The sequence below is a fragment of the Choloepus didactylus genome, chromosome 15 (assembly GCF_015220235.1).
Source record: "Choloepus didactylus isolate mChoDid1 chromosome 15, mChoDid1.pri, whole genome shotgun sequence".
Taxonomy (NCBI): domain Eukaryota; kingdom Metazoa; phylum Chordata; class Mammalia; order Pilosa; family Megalonychidae; genus Choloepus; species Choloepus didactylus.
Genome location: NC_051321.1, coordinates 52430632 through 52446366, shown reverse-complemented (window position 1 = coordinate 52446366; position 15735 = coordinate 52430632).

The window sequence follows — 15735 nt, the reverse complement described above, 5'->3', positions numbered from 1 at the left end:
TGGTGAAAAAAATGTATTCATTTTTTTTTAATTAAATTCAGTTTTATTGAAATACATTCACACACCATACAATCATCCATGATATACAATCCACTGTCCACAGTATGAAGTATCTTTTAAAAACAGCAAGAGGAAAACAGGGAAGTAATTAAGCACAACGTCAGCATGCAAAAAAAGGTGAATAGATCTCTATTGCATTATTCCATGTGACAGAACTTGGACCAATGGAATTCTTTTACATAGAAGCAGGTACAAACTAACATAAAAACATCATAATTAGTAAAATCCAATAATTTTGCAAGTTAGTGGATTCAAACGTCTGGGATATTCAAGCAGAAGGAAGATTACCATCTTCCCAGGAAAATTATAATCTGAAGTTTATACTAAAAGTTTTCTTTTAACTTAAAAAATCTTTAGGTCTATCATTCTGAGACAACTATAGGAAAAAAGAAATCAATAATAGTTAACACATCATGTGCCAGGCTTTTGTGATTGGGGTGACATATCAGCTTTGGTACTTAATATCCCTCTATGTTTGGGTCAGTGATTTAAACTCTTCAAAGCATAATTTCTTTAACTGTAAAGGAGGGGGTGGATATTATTATTGCAGATTTGTTGATGCATGTTATATACTATAATAATAGTCCTATTGATATTGTTATTACAAGTAAGAATCTCAGGAAACAACTCTGTGTGCAAAAAAAAAAAAAAAACCTATCTTTAATATTCTTGAATCTCTATGTATCAGATGCAGTTTATGTACTTTGTCAAATTCACTTAGCTCTATTTACCTTGCAAGCTCTTATCTATAAGACATCACCTAGTGGCATTATCTTTTCATTCTCCCAGGATGAAGGCTGGGCTCTCTACAGACCAATCTCTATAGTCACATAATACAACCATTCCTTCACTAGGGCTATTTATTTCCTTTACTTTAAGACCCTACAAATGTTTCTTCAACCCCATCTGTTCTGTTACAATGCATGGGACAGGGTCTCTGTCTTCTGGTTCAATGACTTCTCATCTCTCCTTACCCAAGGATTGAGAACTTTCCGGTCTTGGAGACAAATCTTTCTTCCTTCTATTTCTCAAAAATAGTTGACTTAAGCTCCCTTGTCTTCTAGTTTATGGATAATTTGGAAATTTATCTTTTGGAAAAGATAAATTTTGGGAAATAAATGTTTGTTTTTAGAAAACAAATCTGTGGATATTTATATTCTGCTTCCTGCCTAGTTGCAGCCCTCAAGTGAGAAAATATACATAAGGAAGGAATATCAGGGAAGAGGGAATAAAATAGATTTATACTTCACAATATGTTATATACATTATGCATTATTAATTTGTATTCTCAATAGCCATATGAGTTTGATATTATTATTCTAATTTTATAGGAGAGGAAACCAAATTTTAAATGACTAAAATAACTTATTCAAACATTGTAACACATCAGTCTGGGTCCAATGGTTTCTTGCTACATTTCACTATATTTTTTCTGATGATATTATTAGATATTGGCAATGCTATCAGTTTCATTTAACTGTAACCTAAAATCCTAAGAGAGGTAATGCTGTTTTCATAAAGAACCACTGACAAATCACCTCAACTGAGGGGCATTTCAGCCTTCAGAAAGTAAAACTTCTCACTTGTAATGCCAGGCTTCCTCAGAAAATTGAATCAGAGATTTCACTGAACCATAAAAAAAAGAAGATAGATGGTAACCAGTGGAAATTCCAGAATTCTCTATAGGAAGTTTTTAGGATAGTGATCTTGTTTGAATCAAGCTTCAAGCTTCACTTTATGATGACAGAGAAATTATCTACTTTCCACCTCAAAGTTTGTTGGGGAAAAGATTGATGGAGATTACAGGTAATTAAAGCTTTTTCCTAACCTCCCCTTTGTCACTATCACTGATGGCAACAAATTAATATATGAATTTAAAAAGCAGGAGGAGATGATTGATGAAAAAAGGCCTTTGAAACTTGCACCTGTTCCTCTTCTTTTCAGAGAATACTAAAACACCAAAATTCCCAAGCCATCCATCACAATCAATAGATTTAAACAAAAAGCATATGGCTATGAAAACAGTAATTCCTACAAGTTATACCCTATGTATTACTTTATGTAAAACCAAAGAAATCTAATTTAAAAGAGGAAAGGGTTGAAATTTTCCAAAAGATTAAAATAATCATTGTGTACTGTCATGCTTCTGCTTTGAGAGCTGATGAAGCAGCTGGTATCAGAAGAAATATCTCCCATAGTAACAACTATAAAAAATTGGATTAAAAAAAATACCACCACCAAGAAAATGAAATAAGAAAGAGCTGTTTGTAGGCGTCAAAAAACAACCCCATCAGTCAACAGGATTTAATGCCCCCCCCCCATGGGGCATATTTCATCTCATTTTATGGGGCAAAACTCAAAGAAAAAGCAGCAGACTGGGACTTGCAAAAGTTGCTCTAGATGGAGGAGGTAAATTTTTGATTCAGTCACAAATTGAAGAGCCAACTTTTTATATGAAAGGCAACAACTGAGAAGTTTGCCTGATATGCTAGGGGCAATTTCTCATCAGGTATTAGAGGATAGACCCTAGGGTGGCCTTCCTGATCTCTACTCCTGATCCTCTCTCCTTTAGTGTGAGCTACCCCTGTGACTCGTTTCTAGCCATTAGAGTATGGCAAAGGTGAAAGAATTTTGCAGATGTAATTAAGGTCACACATTAATTGATTCTGTGGTAATCAAAAGGAAGATTGTACTGGGTAAAGTCCTTTAAAAGAAGGACTGGGCCATCTCTGATGGAAAGACACTCCTTGTGGGTTGGATGAATTTGCCAAGTTTGAGAAACCCACATGGCAAAGCACTGTAGACAGCTTTTAGGAATGGAAGGTGTCTGGTAACACCTAAGGGCGCCCTCCAATTCACAGCCAGATAAAGGCCAGGGCCTCAATCATACAGTTGCAAGGAAATGAGTTCTTTCAATAATCTAAATGAGCTTGAAGGTAGATTCTTCCCCTGTCAGATCTCTAGATGAGATCACAATCTAGCCAAAACCTTGATTTCACACTTAAGAGACCCTATGCAGAGGACCTAGCCAAGCCTTGCCCATATTCCTGACCCAGAGAAACTGTGAGAAAACAAATGTGCATTGTTTTAAGCAAAGATTGTGGTAATTGGTTACACAGCAATAGGAAATTAATAGAACACTTTTTATAACATTAGTTGTGTGTGCATGGTGTAAGAATCAGATAAACCAAACAGAAAATCATGAAGAGATCAAAACCATTAGTTACATGGCACAGGGAAGACAAAAAATGGAATTCAGAATCTGCCAAAGTGGAGAAGCTAAAGAAACTATCCAGCTACAGAAACTACATGTGTGTATGTGTGTGTGTGCACATGCATTGTGCACCTGTATGTGTATATGGAGAGAGAGACAGAGAGAGACAGACAGAGGTAATAGAAACACATTAAAAGTGATCCAAATATATTGGAGTTACAGGAGGATTTAAAAAATAACTGTGAAAACAATGTTAGAGAAGATGCTTTATAAGATACAGAGCCTGAATTTATTTTTTAAAAAGTACTAAATTGAAATCCTAGACTGACAAATACAAAATAAAAATTAGATGGATAAGTCCAATAACAGGTTAGACATGGTACAAGAGAAGATTGGTGAACTGGAAAATAGACACATGAAACATCACCATTAAAGCACAGAAAAGAAAATGACCTAGAAAATACACAAAATAGCTTAAAAGTAATGTGTCTTGGTAGAAAAGGTGTAGAGAGAATGAGAAAGAAAAAACTCTTGAAGAGCTACAACCTGAAAATAATTCAAAATGACCAAAGACACAAAACCAAAGAATCAAGATGTTTTATAAACCCTAAACATGAACACCCACTCACACTCACTCACACACTCATACACACACACACATACATGTAACACATACCACATACCTAAGCTTCATAGTAAAACCGCTGAAAACTCAAGACAGGGAGAAATAATTAAAAGCAGCCAGAAGATAAAAAACACCTTATGTTTAAAGACACAATAAAGAAGGGTCAGATGATTTTCAAAGAGACAATGAAAGGCAGAAGATAAGAGAATAATATCTTCAAAAATTTGAAATAAAATATCTGCCAATGGAACTTTCTATCCCCTATCCTTCAAAAAATTAGTGATATCATACAGTAATTCCTATATACAATATAGTTTATTTATATTAATCTCTGTTTCCTTCTACCAGGTTGTAGCGAGAGAAACTTTGAGACTCCCCGAGGGCAGACAATATATATATTTTACTACTATATCACCTGGGTCTAGAACACTGTACCTTGGTAAAGTCTCAACAGATCCTTTTTTAGATATGTGAGTGAATCAAACAAAAGTTTCATTTCTCTTCTCCTTTCCCTAACATAACACATTTTTTTCAACCCAAAGCTAGACAATAGGTATGAATTTTGTGGAATTTTTGTGGATTTTGTGGGATTTTTTTCCTCCCCTTTGAAGTTTTCCTTTATGATCAATTTTTATTTGAATTCTCCTGATTTAAAAATGTGTTAAATGGTTAGAAGGAGTAATTTTACATTGAAACTTGTATCCCATGACAAATATGACAAATTTTGATTACGCCTGAGGTGGAGCCAAGGAATCTGAACATGAAAATACAAACTATGTAATTGTGATACAAGTGGTCACCTGATGACATAAGAGGGACTCAGCCACCAAGGGACATCCTGCAGCTGCACGAGCAGCTTCTAGCAAGTGCTAAATGCCCCTATAATTTTTTAACTACTTAAATGGTGTGGATTCATAGAATACAAGATTATTTGTTTTCTACTGCGTTTATTTATTCTTTATAATGATTTACTTTATGACTACATCAAACTTAACCAATTTTGACTGACATTTTTTTCTCTGCTTTGCCAGACTTTCATGTATAAGTTAAATTTTAAGTTCTAATTTCAGTTACAAACTTTGTTAATGTATCCCAAATGGTGTTGTTTTGACTTGGTAATTAAAATTCAGTCATTTATTCCCCAGAGAATTCCAGTGATTGGTACATTCAATCTAACAGTATTCCCGTCAAGTCTGCTTTATCTGCATTAATGCAATTCAGATTCCCATTTCATTTTAAGTAGCATTTTCCAAAGTCCTTATGCTTCATTTTTTAATGCTAAAGCCATTTTTATGTCAAATGATAACTATTATAATGAATCTTGATTGCAAGTCTGCAGATTATTCTCCCTCCTGCAAAAGAAAACTTATCATAAAGGCATACACAAAATATATGTGTCTTCTGGGTTTTTCTTTCAAAGCTTATACTACTTGTATCAAAATTGGAAAATACCAGAAAATATGTAATTAAAAATGTATCAGTGGGTGGAAAACAAGAATGTGTGCCAGGGAATCCTTTATTTCTCCTTTAAATTCCCTGTATTTAACTTATTAATATTTCATTATAGTAATCTAGGAGATATATGTACTTTCAAAGCCAGAGCATTTAAACACAGAAGACAAAATTACTTTCATCTGTTTCTCTGAAAAGTATTAGCAATGTTTGTGAATTGATTCCTACTGTCTGTGGAAATGACAATATTTTCTACAAAGTAAAGTTAAAGAAAGTTTCCTTTTAGAACTCAAGATACACAAGAAATCACCATATCCTGATGAAGTGAAATTTATCTTGTAGATAAAATTCCAATAAATATCCATTTGCTTGTGTTTAGAAACAGCCTAATATGGATCACAAATTTCAAATGCCTTGGGTTCAATTACTCTCCTCTTTTACAGAAAGACCATACCACTATTTTGGTATTTATTTCATTATATCTGGATTACATACCATATGTAGACCTTACGCTCAAAGATAGCAAAGAAGAGGATAAGTAAAAGAAAAGGCTAAGATATGGAACATGCAATAAAAATATTTATCAATTTAGGAGAAAGAAAAATAATTTTTAAGAAAATGATTCTCATCAAACATATATGTAAAAAATTATAGTGCATGCAAGCAATCTTCCCATATTTCATTTTTTCCTCACCAATCTCTTCAGCACAAAAGTAAAAGAAAAGATCCAATAAGGGTGAAGCTGGCATTTTTAGATTTGTGATCCAGATGTAACCCAGAATTGGCTCCATCACAAGAGCTGAAAAACCTGAGATTAAGTGAGAAAAAAGAGAATGGGAGAGATTGAAACAGTCACAATTCTGTGGCAATAAAAGAAAGATGGAAGCTAAAATTGGATCACGGCTGCCATGGATCACTGGTGCTTCACTGTCTTCTCTCAAAGCTTCTCTCAGCGTATTTCAAGCCCCCTCAAAGAAAAGTGTCTCCCGATTATTACAGTTTATTTTCTAACACCTCAGCAGGCTTGGTTTAAACTATTTTATGTTAAAACTGATGTATATCATCTCCTCACTAGTCGTTAAACCTGATGTAGATATTAACAATATTGTTTCATCTGTACATGTTCACCACCTAGCACTGGGAAAGTAGTTGGTTTCCCATGAATATTTTTCTTAAAACTGATTAGGATGAACAAAAATTATGGTGGCCTAAAATAAAAAAAAAATAAATAAATAAGAGGTCAGGAAACACTAGGAATAATTAAAGATGACAAAAAGAAGAGAGGAGTTTTAGGACATTAGTAGCTACTGAAGCTAGATTAAAGAGAGGCACTTTAAAAGGGAATCAATAATGAGAAACCAGTGTTCAATTTTGGGCAATATAAAAGAAGGAAACAGATGGAGTTTAGAAAGGGTGGCAAGAGTATGCTGAGAATGTTAAGCAGAGGACAAAATAAGAAAAAGATCTGAGAACATACTGGAGATGTCTGGTTTTAGAAGAGGAGGAAAATACAATTTTCTTCCTAGAAGACAGGAGATCTAATGAAAAGTAGTAGCAGAAGCAGAGAGATGTAATGGTAACTAATAATAATGAAAGTAATAATTATAGTAATAATTGTATATATTCAAATTTTTATTGAAGCATTTCTAGGAAATGTGCTAAATACATATTTAGTCCTCTCTACAACTCAATGCATTAGACATGCTTTCACATGTTACTGAAGATCTTTTTGAGATTAGAGAGGTTAAATGGATTTCCCAAAGTCTCACACCTAGAACTTAGTAGATTCATAGAGCCAGATTTTTTTTTAACTTTTTACTGTAGTACAATATATACAACTCAAAATTTCCCATTTAAACCCCTCTCTAGTGTAACATTTAGTGGTATTATTTTCACAATACTGTGCTATCATCATCAACATATCCATTATCTAAACATTTTCATCATCACAAACAGAAACTGTGCACCCATTAAGTAATAACTCCCCATTCCCCTAACACTCTTTCCTCTGTTAATCCATAATCTCCTATCTGTCTCTATGAAGTTGCTTTTTCTAAGAGTGAAACAAGCCAGGTGCAAAAAGATAAACATCGCATGATTTTGCTTATATGAAACACCCAGAGCCAGTACTTTTAACCACCACACTGCCATCTCTCATTTGTTTCTATGTGCCAACTAGGTGTGTTACAAACTTGAGAGAATTACATTTCTCTGCATCCCTTGCCAGCAGGGTTTTGGTTTCTATTCAGCTAAAGAGAAGAATTCCTGTGATATTTTCAAAGTAGAAGTAAAGCACAGGCTAATCTCCCCCTTCCACAACCCAGTGGATGGATAGCGAAGCATCACTGATGTGAGGTTTTCAGTTATTTTGGTGCAAATCATTCCGTTTAGGGCTGTAGCCACCCCTGATCATTGGCAGTTACTAACCTGTGAAACTTATGACCTTTGGGGCTGGCTCCTCCAGACCTCCCAAGAGTATATTAGTTTTCTACTGCTGTATAACAAATTACCACACGGTTAGCAGCTTTGAACAATGTACATTTATTAGTCACATATTTTAGGGGCCAGGAGTCGTGACACTGCTCACCTAGGTCCTCTGCTCAGGGTCTGCTCAGGGTCTCATAAAGCTGCAATCAATTTGTTGACCAAGCTGTGTCCTCATCTGGAGGCTCTACTGGGGAATAATCTAACGAGAAGCATTCCAAGTTTGTTCAGGTTTTTGGCATTATTCATTTCCTTGCAGCTGCAGCACTGATGGCCTCATCTTTTTTTCTGGCTGTCTGCTAGAGACTTCCCTCAGGTCTTAGAGGTCCATCACGGTTTCTAGAGCTCATCTGCAGTTCCCACAGGTTTCTCCACCATGGTCGCTTACTTCACAAGGTTTTCAAGGAGATTTTCTGGCTTTAGTCTGCTCAGATTGAGTGCTATAGATGATTACTTAATAATGGGAGTGATATACCATGACTTTGCCACATTTTAGTGGTTAGAATTCAGTCCCAACTTCCATCCACACTCAAGGGGAATGGATTTCTCAAAGACATGGACATCAGGAAGCAGGAAATCATCATAGGTCACAACAGAGTTTGTAAGATACGTAAGCACTTCATCCCTTGTATAAAAATCCTTCCTGCTTGAATCCCCCTGCGGTTTCTCTTTTTATGACCTACCCATGGCACTGTTAGAATACAGAAAATATCTATCCCCAGATAGTATAGTATGGGGAAATCTGTAGGTCATTTGTATGCATAATCATATTTACCTTTTCTCTAGAAAATGCATACCAGCAGGATTGCCCTTAATCCTATGAGAACATGATAATTACATTCCAATATTGTTGTTAAATAGTTAGCTAATCCAAGTAAAAGGAGAGCGTCACAAAGTTAATATAAAAATAGTCAAACACTATCTTTTTTAGGCACAACTAAATGCTTAGATTTCCTTAAATTGAGCAATCTTGCCTTGAAAGATTATCTTGCTAAAAGATATCAATAAAAGCAGGTTTTGATTAAAATTAAAGAAAGATTTCTTTTTTTCTCAATAGACTATGGATGGAAAAGAGCTGACCTTCAGATGTTATATTTAGAATCTTGGATTTGATAGGTTCTTCCAAATAAACTGTCAAATGATATCAGTGTATATCCAATGAGTCAGATAAAAATAATCATACTGGGGTTGAATCATGTCCTCCACAAAAGACATGTTCAATTCCTAAACACAGTCCTTTGGGTTTGGACTCATTTGTGAATAGGATTTTCAGAGATAGAATTTAGATAAGGCCAAACTGAAGCAGGGTGGGCCGTAATCCATATGACTGGAGTCCTTATAAGAATTGGAAATCTATACAAAGACACTAAAACTCAGTGAGAAGTAGGAGCCAAAGCAGGAGAGAGAGATCACCATGAGACAGCTGGAAGGCCCAACTTTGGAGAAAACAGCCTTGCCAACACCTTGGTTTAGGATTTAACAGCATCCAAAACCAGGAACCAATAAGTTCTTGTTGTTTAAGCCAACCATTGTGTGCTATATGTCATAGCCTCCCTAACAAACTAAGACATGGTAGAAAGTTGGGTTTGAATATATTCTCTATCAGAAAGTATTACGTTTGATAGAGAAGTAAGTCAAATTTTAATACTTTGAATGTTCTTTGCATGACTTGAATTGGTTGATTGGGAAATGTTAACAGGAATGCTCTCACAAAGTACACACCTAAGAATGATCATTTTCAAAGCTCATATTTTAAATATTTATGATGCTTTTTACAATTCTAGGAATCACATCCCCTTATGTGTCTTAATAAAGTCTTCCACATTGGGTAAAATTTTTGTCTGAGAATTGCTAACAGGAATGATGGTACAAATAGCATACCTAATAATAATTATTCTAATCATGCCCACACATTAAAGTTTTGAGAAAGTTATTTTGATCCTTATTCTGTTGCCTCATTGAGTAAAGCTCCAGGACTCACATTCCCTTATGTTACTTAATTAATGGTCAGCAAAAAGATTATTTGGCAAGGTGGTCAAATAGCTGTGGTAATGTAGGGTAGATTGTGTCTCAGCACATATTAGTTGACGTAAATTTACAACAAATTAGGAAATAGCAGAGTAAGAGAAGAACATGTGTGGTAAACTGAAACAGTTTAGCAAACCATTTAATGATTATTTGGCAATAAATTGCAGTATAGGGAACATGAAAATTACGCATTAGGTCTGGAATGTTCTTTCTTGTAAACACAATGAGGTGATTAAAAGATTATCTGCTTTTTATGTATTTTATTCAGCTTTTTGAAGTTCTTTATCCAGATTTCTGGCAAAGACTGATTCTCAATCAGAAGACATTGCCTTTGGTAATGTAACATTAAATTAAAATTCAGATAATTTTTTCTTACATGAACAAAAGAAAGACACTCAACCTGAGGAATTGTGTAGTAAGTAAAAGTATACTTATTTGTACTTAAAGTTAAAAATAAATGAATTTCTGAGTACAATTAATTACTAAAAGTGTTATTTATTTCAAGCAATAAAGCTTTTTAAAAATTGAATATATTTAAAAGCATATTTATCATACTTTCTAAATAATTTGTCATTTACATGAGTGACAGGAAGTGAACTAAAATAGAAAAGTAAATGCAGAAGACATCAAGTTGAAGTAGTCTTCATGTACAGTGAGTGTATGTATGTGTACATGTAGCTATACTTAATATTTTTGTCTTAATTTTCTAGTTTTTCTTAGTAGAAGTAATTTTGACTTTAAAAATATGAAATCTTAGACCCATGGAAATAAAATAACTTGCCCATAACAACACAGATAGCTGTGATAGATGGGGAGCTAGAACTCATTTGTCTAGGCTCTGGGGCTCTTGTACTTACCAGAAAAGCCACTTCATCCATTAATTAGTTACTTGCTGTGGACAAGGGCCAGTTGTGGCAGTGGGGCCAACAGGGGAATCCAATGTCCAGGGATAGAAGTGTCAGTGATATGACCTACATTGTCAAGTGTGCAACAATAGAGGCAGCAGAACCTCACCACAGTCTCTGTGACATGATTTGACTATGATTCTTACTGCACAGTCTCCCTTTTTTCTGGTGTCTTTTCCCAAGAGACTAATTCCCCAGAAACTCTGGGGCTTCTGTGAACTATCTATTGCTCAATGTCAAAAAAATGAATTCCTGCCGTAAATATAGTCAGCTTCAGAACTTGCAAGTAAAATCTTCAGTGATATGGTCTTATATCTATCTTATATCTCTTTTCAAGAACACATAAAAATGCTTGCGCTAAAAAAGAGAAGGGAAAAACACAAAACACAACACTAACAGCAACAAAAACAAGAAATGTGCTTAAAATTATAAGAACAAAAACTCTAAAGGCAAAATTAGTAAATATTTAATTATATGAATTAAATATCTAGTAAGTCATGGCATATTTCGTCATCTGCTCAACCGCAGTTCAAGTCTTATGGCAATGTACATGATGTTCAATGTGGGCTAAGGATATGTTTTAATGCTATATAAGTTTACACTCCAAAGTCATATTACAAACTCCATCAATACAAAACATTCTTTGGAATAATGCATGATTTATTTTATTTTATTTTTAAGGCATGCTATCTTAAGAGTTACAATTTTTACTTAGAAGTAGTTCAGGAATATTGAGTATAAACTGTCATCAACATCTTTGTGGACATGCAAATTTTAGATTATATGGGGATTTTTTTTTTTTTTGACAGGGAGATATGATGAGGAGCAGAAGAAAATTTAAAGTTCAGTTGACTGGAGTTGGGTGGTAGGGAGTTGGTGATATAAAAAGTAATATTTGGAACATTGCCATATAAGTTTTCATAAGGCAAATCCTCTTTATTACCACACTGGACTATGAACAAGCCTTGTTTCTGAAACTCAACTCTGCCACTGAAAGTCAAATGACTTTGGAAATGTGTTTAACCATATTGTGTCTTGGTTTTCTCATTAGCAAAACGATGACAGTGGACTAGTGGGAATATAAAAGATTACCAAACTTTAATGATTATTTACTTTGCATATTGAACAAGTGGGACTCATCAGGTATTAATAGAAAAGAACTTCATTCTTTTTTTTCCTTATCCATTATAAACTCTGTGGACTTGATTTTGCCTTAAAACTTGTTGAAATCTGGTCCTACCCTCATTGCTTTCTAATCACTCCTAGGAAATAAATGTTTTTTTAATCCATTTTAGACTCCTCTGCGGGAACTGATTACGTGCTTCAACTTGGCGGGCTGAGCTGGGGACCTGATCAGCCCCTGGGGAGGGTGGTGGGCACGGGCGACAGCGCCCTCCGCAGCCCCCCAGGCCTGGAAAGTGAGGCCCGGAGGCAGGCCCCCATTTCCTCACCCAAAATAACACTGTTAGGGGAGGCTTGCCGGAGGGAACCGCCTTTTCCCCACCCCCTTATCTTACCCGGACACTCCCCGTTGCCAGTGCAACTCCCATTACCACCAGTGCGCATACATTGTTGCCAGACACCGTACCGGAACAACTCTTGCCCTTTTCAATCAACCTCGCGCCCTCTCAGAACCAATCCAGCCTTTAAGCCTCTACAGCTCCCCAGCCCTCTAAACGCCCGATATAAGCTTGTACTCTCCCCTAATAAATCTCCTCTCTCTTGGCTTCTTCACCCTAAAAAAACCGGTCCCGCTTGTTCCTTTCTTCCTCGCCGCCCTCCATACTTTGCAACGCCACCCGCCGGAGACCTGGCCAGTCCCCCGCCTTGCCCTCGCCTCCGCTCCTCAAACTATTTGATTTCAGTAATTAAATGTCCAATCATTTAAATTTTGCTTTCTTCCTGTTCATGGGCTGGGTTTTCTTCAGACTAGCTGCTGCACTGGGAAAGGGATGGAGGCAAATGGTCAGCACCTTCTCAATTTTCCTAACTAGAGTTATAGCTCTTCCTCCAGTGTTTAAGATGAAGTAATCTCTTGATGCTTTCTGGGCATGGTTAAAGCTGAAAAATCATCTCTCTTATATTACATATGTATCCTACTGAGTAAACCTTCCACCATTTTTGAGTATCTTCTAGCTAAAAACTGCCATTTCCTTCATGTTAACCGAATGCATATCCAATACCTAAATTCTTAAAATACACTCCCCCAAACTTATGAATACACTTTCAGCATTTTTTGTTGAATTTACTCTGTCATTGCATCTGCTTGAGTAGATGTTTAAATAGTCCCACACATTCTTTCATTCATTCACTCTCTCTCCCTCTCCCTTTCCCTCTCTCTCTGAGTCTCTTTCTCTCTCTCTCTCCTATTGGACACATTCACACACCGTTTACCTGGAGAAATGCTTCACCCAAGCAGTGATGTCTCCTTACCATGCTACCAGAGCAGCTAGTCAGTCAGTCTTTCAGGCTTTAGATTTCATGGAAAGAAGTCAGACATCCATGTAAGCATCACCTAAGCTCCAAGGTACATATATAAAGCTGTTCTAGTGGTCCTACTGGAACTCTTTCTTCAAGGCTTGAGCAGTGAGTAAAACTTGCCCCAACCTCTCTATGGAAGGGTGAAACTGACAACACATAGATGCTTATTTGAAAAATCTGTCTTTTAATTTCCAAAGACTCCACTCAACCTTTCCAATTTTTTCATAGGTGGTTGGTCATGTAAGGTTCGTAAACCAATTCTCAGATGAGCTTTAGCAGTTTCTGGTGTTATGAGTTCATGTCTCCCTTTGGATTGTGTAAGCTATTGGAGCCTATCATCTGGTGACCTTAACCAAAACTGAGGCAGTGACCGTTTCATTTAACTTTCTTTTAAAACTGAACACTATTTAGCAACTGTCAAAATGTTCTTTCCTGTAAAATGTGTCAACGATTGAGAAAATGATCATTATCACTTTCCAAATCTGGTGTTCTGATCTGAATAAGGAGGATGTAAAAATTGTTTCTTTAGTAAAATAATAATATATAAATTACTAGGAAATGCACTTTCAAAATCTGACTATTAAAAGCTCACAATGTCTTTACAATGTTAAGCCTCTGAAAAATTCTGCAATAAAGAAAGCCATTTAACTCTGTTTAACACAGTTTTCAAAACTGTGTTTTTCTTCTGTTGAAACAACTGTTAACATTCTGTGGAATAGTGTGGCATTCTATACAATATTAGTTTGGGGAGAAATATTGTTAAATTTTCTAGTTAAGGACTATCTATTCTTATGCCTAATTGTTAATATCTAGGCTGGCAGTACAGTGGCAAATTAAATTTATTTAGATTTTTTCTTTAACACAGGATATCCAGATATTGTAGAAAGATTAATGCTAAGAGTACCACATATTATGTTCTCACAGTAATTATAGTAAACATTTGCTGAGTATCTACGATGAGGCAAGTACAGTGCTAAACACATCACATGCATTACCCCACTGAGTAATGTGTATATGAATGTCCTCAACTTGCAAGTTAAGAAACTCATGTTCAAACAATACAAGTAATATGGGAAAATCTTGATAGAAAGATATACAATGGTTGCTAACAAACGGAACTGCCCAGAAGTAAAGAGACTAAGATTATGGAAAATACCATTTGGTTTAACTTTTCATAAATGAAAAGGTTTTCCACCCAAAGAGGAAGCATGAGTGAAGATACGGTGAGTGAGATTACGTAATGTATTTGAAGAACTGCAAGTGTTTGGTAGAACTTCGCATAAATTTCACCTGGGAAGAAGCAGGCACTAGCAAAGCTGTGGAAATAAGCTACAACACAACAGAATAATCAAGAGGTGACATCAGTAAGATGGCAAAGGAAGACACCGCTGACAAATGCACCCGTTAGAAACAAATGGGCACAATATATCAGAATCAACTTTCCCCAACGTCAGGAAGATGATCGAAGCTAGAAAACAACACAATGAATGCTGAATCAGGGGGAAAAAAAAAACTAAATTAAAAATTATAAGAGAGCCATAACATAGGTATTTGTCCAGGCCCCTCCCCCATCCTTGGTCCCTCATGGCAGTGGCTTGGGGCACTGCACACAGTCAAGTGTGGGTCCTTGGTGCCTGGTGATTGGCACACCTAAAAAACCAAAATATTAGGTGTCCGTGTACTCAGCCTCAACTGATTGTGTAGAAAACTGTCTCAGGGCACTATCTGGGTCCCCTAACCCAAAAATTTACCCAACATGGAGTTGCATGAAAGCAAGAGCAAAAAGGCTAAGAAGAAACAATGCAGAAAGGGAGAGCTAGCTTTGGAGCAGAGCCGTGGAGGAAGGTAGAGCAGAGCTGACCTGAACTGTAGTTGCTGGGACAAAAGAGTGAGATTGAGACAAAGCACTCACTCAATCCAGGGCCCAGGAGGAGAGTTGGGGAGAGACACATACTGGGGAATGCTTGAAAGCTCAGGACAAGACACAAGCCCAGAGAGATCTTAGAAGACCCTAACAGCTTACCACTGGTTGTCCTACAGGTTCAGTATAAACTGGGCTAAGCATTGAAGAAGCACCTTATACAGAGATAATCAACACTAAAACTTCAGGAAAGAGGAAAAATCTGACTTCCGAGCTAGCACTCTTCAAAATATCAACTGTCCAGACTCTGATAACATGCCAGACAAAGATATAACAAGAAAAAAAACTACAGACCAGTTCTTTTATTAATATAGATTGAAAAAATCCCAACAAAATACCAGCAAATCAATTTCAACAGTATATTAAAAGGATTGTAGTCCACAGACAACTGGGATTTATCCCAGGAATGCAAGGGTGGTTCAGTATATGAAAATCAATCAATGTAATACACCAGAATAACAGAATGAAGGGAAAATTACAGGATCATCTCAATTGATGTAGAAAAAGTTTTTTTTTTTTTTTAACCCAGCACCTTTTCATGATTAAAAACCCTCAGAAAAATAGG